Genomic DNA, 11849 nt, shown 5'->3' with positions numbered 1-11849 from the left:
GTTAAAGACACTGGTAGAATGAAAAAAATTAAAACATTATGCTCTGTTAAAGACACTGGTAGAATGAAAAAAATAAGCCACAGATTGGGAGAAAATGTTTGCAAAACACATATCTGAAAAAGATAACACAGAACTCACCAAAATATACAAAGAACTCTTAAAACTCAACAATGAGACAACAAACATCCCAATTAAAAAGAGGGCAAAATGTCTACACTGACACCTCACCAAACAAGATAAACAGATGGCAAATAAGCAGGTGAAAAGATCTCCACATTGTGTGTCATCAGGGAAGTGCAAATTAAACAACAGTGAGATGCCACTACACACCTATCAAAATGACCAAAACTCAGAACATTAACAACATCAGATGCTGAGAAGAATGTGGAGCAACAGGAACTCTCATTGATTGCTGGTGGGAATGCAAAATGATACAGTCACTTTGGAAAAAAAGTATATTCTAAGCATACTCTTACTATACAACCCACAAATTGTGCTTCTTGGTATTTACCCAAATGAGTTGAAAACTTATGTTCACACAAAATCCTGCACACCAATGTGTATAGCAGCCTTTTTCATAATTGCCAAAAATTGGAAGCAACCCAGATGTTCTTCAATAAGTGAATGGACAAATCATGGGACATCCATACAATGGTTTATTCAGACATGAAAAGAAATGAGCTATCATGCCATGAAAAAGCAGAGGAAACATTAATACATATTCCTAAGTGAAAGAAGCCAATCTGAAAAGGCTACATACTATATGATTCCAGCTGTATGATATTCTGGAAAAGACAAAAGTATGGAGGCAGTTAAAAACTCAGTGGTTGCCAGAGGTTGTGGTTTTGGAGGATTTGTAGGGGGGAGGGCAGGGAAGGGTGGGATGAATAGGTGGAGTACAGGGGATTTTTTGGGCAGTGAAACTATTCTTTATGATACTGTAATGGTGGATACATAACATTATGCATTTGTAAAAATCCATAGAACGATACAATACAAAGAATGAATCTTAATGTAAACTATGGACTTTAGTTAATAATAATGTATCAGTATTAGTTCATCAGTTGTAACAAGTGTAACACAAATACAAGATGTTAATGATAGTGGAAACTATAGGCAAGGGGAAAGGGGGTATATGGGAACTAAGGAATTTTGGGAAAGATTTTTCTTACTGATTAAAAAAATTCTCAGCAAGAGATGGCTTCTCTTGTTCTGGTGAATGTTATTGGGTCTGCATGAAACATCTGTAACTCTTTAGCCATTCTGAAATCATTAGGAGAGCTGCCATGGACAAATCTGGCATATTTAGTATGGCAGAATCTCAAAAAAGAACAAATCATAATGTTATTGAACTGGGGAATTAATTGACCCTAGAGCTGCCATACTGGGGAGCATGATTTACAAGATAATAAATTTTCCTTCTGGTTTAATCAACTGAGACAGGTTTTTCATGTTTCTTGAAACTGAAGACATTCTATCTGCTAGCAACATTCCACCAAACCATTAAATGGAACTTTCACTCTCGCTGAAATTAATTTTATGGAACAGTCTGACAAAGACTTTAAAATGTGTATTTTGAGGTTGCTGGAAGAAATAAATTTCTTTTTTTTTTTTTTTTAAACATCTTTATTGAAGTATAATTGCCTTACAATGGTGTGTTAGCTTCTGCTTTATAACAAAGTGAATCAGTTATACATATACAATATGTTCCCATTTCTCTTCCCTCTTGCATCTCCCTCCCTCCCACCCTCCCCATCCCACCCCTCTAGGTGGTCACAAAGCACCGAGCTGATCTCCCTGTGCTATGCGGCTGCTTCCCACTAGTTATCTATTTTACATTTGGTAGTGTATATATGTCCATGACACTCTCTTACCCTGTCACATCTCACCCCACCCCCTCCCCATATCCTCAAGTCCATTCTCTAGTAGGTCTGTGTCTTTATTCCGTCTTGCCACTAGGTTCTTCATGGCCTTTTTTTTTTTTTTTTTCCCTTAGAGTCCGTATATATGTGTTAGCATACTGTATTTGTTTTTCTCTTTCTGACTTACTTCACTCTGTATGACAGACTCTAACTCCATCCACCTCATTACAAATACCTCCATTTCATTTCTTTTTATGGCTGAGTAATATTCCATTGTATATATGTGCCACATCTTCTTTATCCATTCATCTGTCGATGGACATTTAGGTTGCTTCCATGTCCTGGCTATTGTAAATAGAGCTGCAATGAACATTTTGGTACATGACTCTTTTTGACCTATGGTTTTCTCAGGGTATATGCCCAGTATTGGGATTGCTGGGTCGTATGGTAGTTCTATTTGTAGTTTTTTAAGGAACCTCCATACTGTTCTCCATAGTGGCTGTATCAATTTACATTCCCACCAACAGTGCAAGAGTGTTCCCTTTCCTCCACATCCTCTCCAGCATTTATTGTTTCTAGATTTTTTGATGATGGCCATTCTGACCGGTGTGAGATGATATCTCATTGTAGTTTTGATTTGCATTTCTCTAATGATTAATGATGTTGAGCATTCTTTCATGTGTCTGTAGGCCATCTGTATATCTTCTTTGGAGAAATGTCTATTTAGGTCTTCTGCCCATTTTTGGATTGGGTTGTTCGTTTTTTTGTTATTGAGCTGCATGAGCTGCTTGTAAATCTTGGAGATTAATCCTTTGTCAGTTGCTTCATTTGCAAATATTTTCTCCCATTCTGAGGGTTGTCTTTTGGTCTTGTTTATGGTTTCCTTTGCTGTGCAAAAGCTTTTAAGTTTCATTAGGTCCCATTTGTTTATTTGTGTTCTTATTTCCATTTCTCTGGGAGCTGGGTCAAAAAGAATCTTGCTGTGATGTATGTCATAGAGTGTTCTGCCTATGTTTTCCTTTAAGAGTTTGATAGTGTCTGCCCTTACACTTAGGTCTTTAATCCATTTTGAGTTTATTTTTGTGCATGGTGTCAGGGAGTGTTCTAATTTCATACTTTTACATGTACCTGTCCAATTTTCCCAGCACCACTTATTGAAGAGGCTGTCTTTTCTCCACTGTATATGCTTGCCTCCTTTATCAAAGATAAGGTGACCATATGTGTGTGGGTTTATCTCTGGGCTTTCTATCCTGTTCCATTGATCTATATTTCTGTTTTTGTGCCAGTACCAAACTGTCTTGATTACTGAAGCTTTGTAATATAGTCTGAAGTCAGGGAGCCTGATTCCCCCAGCTCCATTCCTTGTTCTCAAGATTGCTTTGGCTATTCGGGGTCTTTTGTGTTTCCATACAAATTGTGAAATTTTTTGTTCTAGTTCTGTGAAAAATGCCAGTGGTAGTTTGATAGGGATTGCATTGAATCTGCAGATTGCTTTGGGTAGTAGAGTCATTTTCACAATGTTGATTCTTCCAATCCAGGAACATGGTATATCTCTCCATCTATTTGTATCATCTTTAATTTCTTTCATCAGTGTCTTATAACTTTCTGCATACAGGTCTTTTGTCTCCTTAGGTAGGTTTATTCCTAGATATTTTATTCTTTTTGTTGCAATGGTAAACGGGAGTGTTTTCTTAATTTCACTTTCATATTTTTCGTCATTAGTGTATAGAAATGCAAGAGATTTCTGTGCATTAATTTTGTATCCTGCTACTTTACCAAATTCATTGATTAGCTCTAGGAGTTTTCTGGTAGCATCTTTAGGATTTTCTATGTATAGTATCATGTCATCTGCAAATAGTGACAGCTTTACTTCTTCTTTTCCGATTTGGATTCCTTTTATTTCTTTGTCTTCTCTGATTGCTGTGGCTAACACTTCCAAAACTATGTTGAATAATAGTGGTGAGAGTGGGCAACCTTGTCTTGTTCCTGATCTTAGTGGAAATGGTTTCAGTTTTTCACCATTGAGGACAATGTTGGCTGTGGGTTTGTCATATATGGCCTTTATTATGTTGAGGAAAGTTCCCTCTATGCCTACTTTCTGCAGGGCTTTTATCATAAATGGTGTTGAATTTTGTCGAAAGCTTTCTCTGCATCTATTGAGAGAAATAAATTTCTTCCATTTAAAAAGGGCTAGTCATTGTAACACAAAAATAGGAACAAATGAAACAACAGTTGGTTATGAAAAGGAATTAATTATAAATCCCATATCTGATTAAATATAATAATTTAAATACAAATTCTACAAGTAGGATAAACTCTTGACTGGATAAAGGCTGAATTAATGAATTGAAAGATTATTTGAAGAATTCATCCAGAAAAATAAAGAGAAAAAAATTATGAAGAGCGGACAAAAGAGATAGAGAACAAATTGAGGCACTTCACCAACATAGAAGTTCCTGATGAAAAGAATAGCAGGAATGATAGATAAGCAATATTTGAATAGATAATAGCTGAAAATTTTTCTGCAGAGCAACTGAAAGCCTCAGAAAAACATGCACACTGAACACTGTGTAGGATAAACCACACCATCAAACGGTTTAGTGAAGCTGTAAAATATCAAGAAGAAAGAATTTTCAAAGATACTAAAGAGAAAAGATAGTTTACCAAGACAGAAATAGCAATTATATTGTTCACCTGCAAAAATAAATGTTGGTGCTGAGGGAAAAGAAAGACCATCAACCTAAAATTCTGTAACCAGCTAAACTATTATTCAAGAATGAAGACAAAATAAATTTTCTGACAAATAAAAACTAAAAACCTTTCCCACAACATACTCTCCCTGAAAGAACTGTTAGCAGACATACTTCAATAAGAAGAAAAGTTAATCTAGGAGGATGGTGGGGCATAAACAGTCATGAACATGTCAATTTATTTAATGTCAGTTATGAAAGGAAGACATTTAGAAAAAAGTGTTTCTGGAAAAGATGTTGCAAAGATATCATACTTCAGAATATCTGGCTATTTAAATTAAAAAATACAACCTATGTTTAAAGGAAAAATCCCTAAAGGGTTACCAAGTTTGTATTAGCCTGTTCATAGTGGGAAAAAATAGCAATTTTTTTACATCATCATATGCATGTATCTTTAGGCATCAGTATTGCGGAAGTAAGGAATAAAAATTTGGTAGGAAGTTAATTTGGGGGAAATATTCAAGGTTTTTTGGAGATGAAATAGGATTTCCCTCTTAATTTTGGCTTATCTTAGGGTATAAAGTGTTTGTTTTGACTGTGGAGCATGATATGCGTTCTTACTGTTAATGGCAGCAGAGCAAAGGGTTGTTTTTGCTTCAGGACCATTGCATACTATAAAGAAACCAATGACTTTTGCTTTTTTGTAAGAAAAAAATGTATAGCAAGTAGACAAAAAATTTCTTTAAGAGAATATAAAGAGCTCTAAACATAAAAGAACAAGAATTGAAATAGGTTATATTAAAATTCGGAATTTCTGTCTATGAAAAAGGAAAACACCTTGAGAGAGAGTTGGAAGGCAACCCATAAAATGGGAGAAATTGTTTACAGTATCTATAACCAACAAAGAACTCTAATCTGAGATATATAAAGAGTGCCCCAAAATCAACAAATAGAAGACATTCATCCCAATTAAAAATTACATTGGTAAAAAGATTTAAGAGACGCTTCATAGTAGTGAATAAATATCTTTTTTTTTTGTTGAGAATGAGTATCTTGAAAATGTTTTTAAAAGCAAGGAGAAAGAGCTTCTTAGTTCGTTCTGGCTGCCTTAAGAAAACACCACAAATTGGGTAACTTATAAACAAGACATTTATTTCTCACCGTTCTGGAGGGTGGAAGTCTGAGATCAAGGTGCCAGCATGGTCAGGTGAGGGCCTTCTTCCTGGCTCACAGCCAGTGACTTCTTGCTATGTCCTCATATGGTGGAAGGGCTGAGGGATCTCTGTATGATCTGTTTTATAAGAACACTCATCCCTTTTATGAGGGTTTTACCCTCATGACCTAAGCACCTCCCAAAAGCCCTAGCTCCTAATACCATCACATTGGGCATTAGGATTTCCAGAGGTTGGGAGTGATCAACTGAATTGAATGTTGTTGGGAGATCAAGTAAGCACTACAAAATTGACCACAAGATTTCTCAACATGGATGTCTGAAAAATCATTATTTAGACTTCACTGAGTTCTCTATTATTTGAAGCCCATAGTACTTACAATATATGTCACTAAATTATGTAACTTATTGCAGTTTGCAGTAACTGCAGTATTGTAGTTAACTTTATTGGGGGAAGGAACCTTGCCTTTTATTTTTATACTTCTTTGCCCTTCACACAATGCTAAAGAGTAGGCAATGGCTATTGGCATATCGTCTTTGCTGTTAGCTCAGTGATATCCTCTTTCTTTCTTTCTTTCTTTCTTTCTTTCTTTCTTTCTTTCTTTCTTTCTTTCTTTCTTTCTTTCTTTCTCTCTCTCTCCCTCTCTCTCTCTCTCTCTCTCTCCCCCTCTCTCTCTCTCCCTCCCTCCCTCCCTTCCTTCCTTCCTTTCTTTCTTCATTCATTTTTGGCTGCATTGGGTCTTCATTGCTGCGCGTGCGCTTTCTCTAGTTGTGGCAAGCAGGGGCTACTCTTCGTTGTGGTGCGCATGCTTCTCATTGCAGTGGCTTCTCTTGTTGCAGAGCACGGGATTTAGGAGTGTAGGCTTCAGTAGTTGTGGCACGCAGGCTCAGTAGTTGTGACTTGCAGGCTCTAGAGCACAGGCTCAGCAGTTGTGGCACACAGGCTTAGTTGCTCTGTGGCATGCGGGATCCCCCCAGACGAGGGCTCACAACCGTGTCTCCTGCATTGGCAGGAGGATTCCCAACCACTGAGCCACCAGGGAAGCACTAACAGGTGTTACCATTTTATGATAATAATTCAGGTTGTTTTGTTTTTCAAACAAAATTTTATAGATTTAGTTGATTCTCCCTTTGTGCTCTGCCTTAATTGCATCCTCTTCTCTTTCTCTGCCAGGTAACTATGATCAAGATACCATATGTTCTTCCTCTGCATACTTTGGTAAGTTTGAGATATATATTTGGTGTTAAAAATATTTATAATTAAAACTTTATATAAATTATCATATATATACAGCCTATCCCAGTTTGAATCATAATGTATCCTACTGCAGCATTTCAAATTAATGTTATATAATTTACCCATGTTGACATGTGTGGATTTTGTTCATCATTTAACTGCCAAATAATACTCCGTTGTAGAAATAGATCACAGCTGTTTTTTGTCCCCTATTGATAATCATTTAGGTTGTTTCCATTTATTCACTGCTACACATAGTGTTGCCTTAATTATTAATGGGGATTTTCATGTGCAAGAATCTTGTAAGGTTATATATTTAAAAATGAAATAGCTGGGTCAAAGATGCATATCTTCCTCTGTATTAGATAATGCCAAATTTGTTCTTTGTGTTGTTTGCACTTAATTTGCACTTCCATCAATGCTCTATTAGATATCACCTCACACCAGTCAGAATGGCCATCATCAAAAAGTCTAGAAACAATAAATGCTGGAGAGAGTGTCAAAAAAAGGGAACCCTCCTACACTGTTGGTGGGAATGTAAATTGGTGCAGCCACTATGGAGAACAGTATGGAGGTTCCTTAAAAAACTAAAAACAGAGCTACCATATGATCCTGCAATCCCACTCCTGGGCATATATATGAAGAAAACTATAATTCAAAAGGATACATGCACCCCCAATGTTCGTTGCAGCACTGTTTTCAATAGCCAAGACATGGAAACAACCTAAATGTCCATCGACAGATGAATGGATAAAGAAGATGTGGTATATATATACAATGGAATATTACTCAACCATTAAAAAGAATGAAATAATGCTATTTGCAGCAACATGGATGGACCTGGAGATAATCATACTAAGTGAAGTAAGTCAGACAGAGAAAGACAAATATCATATGATATCACTTATATGCAAAATCTTAAAAAAAATGATACAAATGAACTTATTTACAAAACAGAAACGGACTCACAGACTTAGAGGATGAACTTACAGTTACCAGGGAGGAAGGGTGGGGAGGAGGGATAGATTGGGAGTTTGGGATTAACATATACACACTGCTATATTTAAAATAGATAACCAACAAGGACCTACTGTATAGCATAGGGAACTCTGCTCAATATTCTGTAATAACCTAAATGGGAAAAGAACTTGGAAAAAGAATAGATACATGTATATGTATGACTGAATCACTTTGCTATACACCTGAAACTAACACAACATTGTTAAACAACTATACTCCAGTATAAAATAAAAATTAAAATAAATAAATAAATAAAAAAGAAAAAAAGAAAGGAAAAAAACCAAAAAACAATATACTAGATGTTCCGTTTGCCCAGTCCTCCAAAACAGTTGATATTATCAAATTTTAACATTTTTGCCACTCTGATGAAAGAGAAACATTTCCATTTCTGTGATTGCTATCAAGATTGAACATTTCATTCTCATTTATTCGTCATTAGGTTTTTTCTCCTGCAACTCTCCTGTTTATGCCATTTTCTTATTTTTTATTTTTTTTGGGCTGTCCCTTATAGATTTGTGAGAGTTCCTTCAATATTCTTGATATTTATTATGATTCAGTTATATGTGTTACAAATTTTTCTCCCACTTTCTGGCTTATATTTTCACTTTTTAATGTTTTTAAAATTTTCATTTAATAAATTTAAACTTATCAATCTTTTCCTTTATGCTTTGAGCCTTTGCACATTACTATAGAAACCCTATAATAGTCTTTCAAAAGATTAGAAAATATTTATTTTAACTATATCAAATTCACATCCAGTCTCATTGAAAGAATAAAATATTTTGTGTATTGAATCTGGTTTTAATGTCTGGGAGGTAAATTCAAAACTCATCATCTTTAGAGATAGTCACCTGCTCCAATTTAATAATTTCAAACAAGCATAAAATCAGAATTCTTCATCTCATTTTTTTCTGAAAATACAAGAGAACAGTCTAATTTTAAGACATGCCTTGGTTTTTAACTAAAAAAAAAATTAAATTTAATGTGCATGCTAATATATTAAAAATTGTAAGGTAGAAGTTTATTCTTACCTGTAAAATGTCCTCAGTCCCTATTCTTTGACTCTCAGTCTCTTCTGCCTTTCTGTTTTTCAGTCTCTGAAATAAATACACACATGCTTGCAGGCATACATATATACAAGTTCCTTCCTCTCCCATATTTCCATTTATTCTATCTTTGATTTCCTGAAAGGGCCCATTCATTTATATTTAACTCGATTTCTAAAGACTGATAGCAAAGCTTTTTTTAGGTAGGGGGTTTGCTATCACCTCCACTTTTCCCATAATCTTCATTTCTTTTTTTAATTTTTAAATTTTTAAATTTATCTTTAATTTTTTTTTAAAGCCAAGGTGTCTCCCACTGAGAGGTGAGTGCTTTAATTATATACACTCTTTTTCTATTCTTTTCCATTACAATTTATCAAAGGATGTTGAATGTAGTTCCCTGTGCTATACAGTAGGACCAGGTTGTTTATGCATTCTATATGTAATAGTTTGCATCTGCCAAACCCCAAACTCCCAGTCCATCCCTCCCCCACCCCCACTCCCCCTTCATTTCTTAATTAAACAGAGAATGAGAAGGAAAGCTGGAGGAAAATTTTTTCAAAGAATTTCTGTTGCAACTTAAATTCATTCAGGGTTTGATTTAAATTTGTTTCATATAATTCAACTAAGAAATAATGCCTGTGTAGTGCACTAAAACACTTCCATGCTAACGGAAGTGCTGTATATAATATTAGGATGGCAAGATATTAATATAGCATTTGTACTGCAAGATAAAAAACGAGGAGGAACCAATAGATTGAGTTAGACGGATACATGGGCAGGTTCTGTTTGTGAAAATTCATTACACAACACTTTTCATCAAGTTATATATTTATGTACTTTTCTTTATGAATATTCTACTTCAATAAAAAGTTTTTAAAGACATAAGAGGTAGATCAACCTAATGCAATGTATAGATACTGATTCCAATAAAAATAGTTTTTTTAAGCCTTTATTTGCAATTGAGGAAATCTAATATTTGACAAAATTAAGGAATTATTATTGTTTTAAGAGTCATAGTGGTATAGTAGTGGTTATTTTTTTAGTCCTTATATTTTAGAAATACAGGTAAATATTTAATGTATGCAACAAAATGTTATCTGACATTGCCTTTAAGGTAATCCAGTGGGGTGGAACAAGTAACGGGGAAAAGCTGGTCTGGTTTGACACTTATTGAAACTGGATAATGGATACATTGGGATTCATTGTACTATTTTTCTACTTTTGAATGTGTTTGAATTTTCTGTAATGCAGTGAAAATGTACACTCACACACACACATGTGCACACATACAAAGTTAAATTGAGAATTCATCATTTCTCATGCTGATAATTTTTCACCCTTACTCATATCATAGTTTTTTTGATTTAGTCATTTGGAGAAAAGGAATCTCTTGGAAATTTTTCATTACTCTGTTTAGACGCAGGATGGCACTCTTTGAATAAGTAATTAGCCAAAGTCCACTTCTCATTGAATAAGCTCCTTTCCTTTACAATGCTGCTACTTCCTAAGGTAGTTTGTCTTAGTTGAGAGTAAAAACTTTTCAGTCAGCTTATACAGATGATTACTACTCACACTTTAATTTTAGTTTTCTCTGCTGGTTGTGTCTATCTACTACCAGTTTTTGAAAAATTAAGGGTAAGTTTCAACAACCATTTAAAGGGTGGTTTGATGCTAAACCAGCTCTGTGCCCACCCTTATTTTTAGTATTTACAATTATTGCTATGAGATTAGCCATCTTGTGTATTTTAATGCAAATATCTGTATCTATATATCTATATCCATATCTCTCCATGTGAATCACCTTTATTTAAAACTGTCAATTCCAACCACAGGTCATATTTCTACATTTTAAATGGAATTGAGCTAGATACTACAGATTAAGGTCAAGGTGAGGACTATTGACTGTGGACAGATGCTTTCCCCTTTCAGTCCTCAAAGAAGAATGGAAATAACTGTATTCTTGGATGTTCTCAGTCTGATTCATGCCTTCTTTTAGCCAACTATTCATGTATTCACCAGAAGAATTACACCTACTACCTCCGGTGTAGGAAGAAAAAAAAAAATCAAATGAGCAATAATGTTAACAGAAGCTTGAAACTTAAGAGCTGGTATTCAGAAAGGTCCTCCTCCCTGTCCCCTTCCCTCCGGTCCAATTCCCCTTTCTGGTTCTGGCCATCGGAAATTGACTTGGCTTTAACTGCTGGAATTTCAAGGCGTCAATTCCGAGCCCCTCCCCCCCGCCCCCCCCCTCGGAAACTCTTAAACCTCTCCCTACCCTACTCTCAACCGTAGAGGCAGATAAATGATGCAGCAGATTACACCGCTGAAAGGCAACATTTGTCCTGAGCTATTTTCACATTTTTTCCTGTTTCCGATTTGTGTGCCAGACTTTGTTTGCTTGATTAGGACATGGAAAACATATTTGGGCATTTCCCCACAGTTTAATGCTAGTAGCTTTCTCCCAGCAAATGAAAGTGAAAGTGCTACGTAGTAGCCGTGTTTTATCCTTAAAGTATGGACTGGCAGCTGGTGTGTATGGAGCTGGGGGGGAGGGGGTTGGATTGGGAAGCTTGAAAAACCAGTTTTGAGGTTTTGTTTGTTTATCTTGAGATAGTAGCAGGGTTCCTGCCCCACCCCCCCCACCCTTGGGGTCTGAGTTAGGATTTATTTTCATTTGGGCAGTCATTGAAATTTCATTCAATATACTGTATTAAAAAAAAAATACACTCCACTTGTAGCTTTCCCCGGTTGCACTTTAAAACACCGTCCAGTCTCACCCTCATCTGGAAATAATGCAAGCTTCTCTCTCTTCCCCCGCCCCCC

This window comes from Balaenoptera borealis (genome assembly GCF_965194805.1).
Source record: "Balaenoptera borealis genome assembly, chromosome: 2".
NCBI classification, from domain to species: domain Eukaryota; kingdom Metazoa; phylum Chordata; class Mammalia; order Artiodactyla; family Balaenopteridae; genus Balaenoptera; species Balaenoptera borealis.
This window is presented reverse-complemented; position numbering follows the sequence as displayed.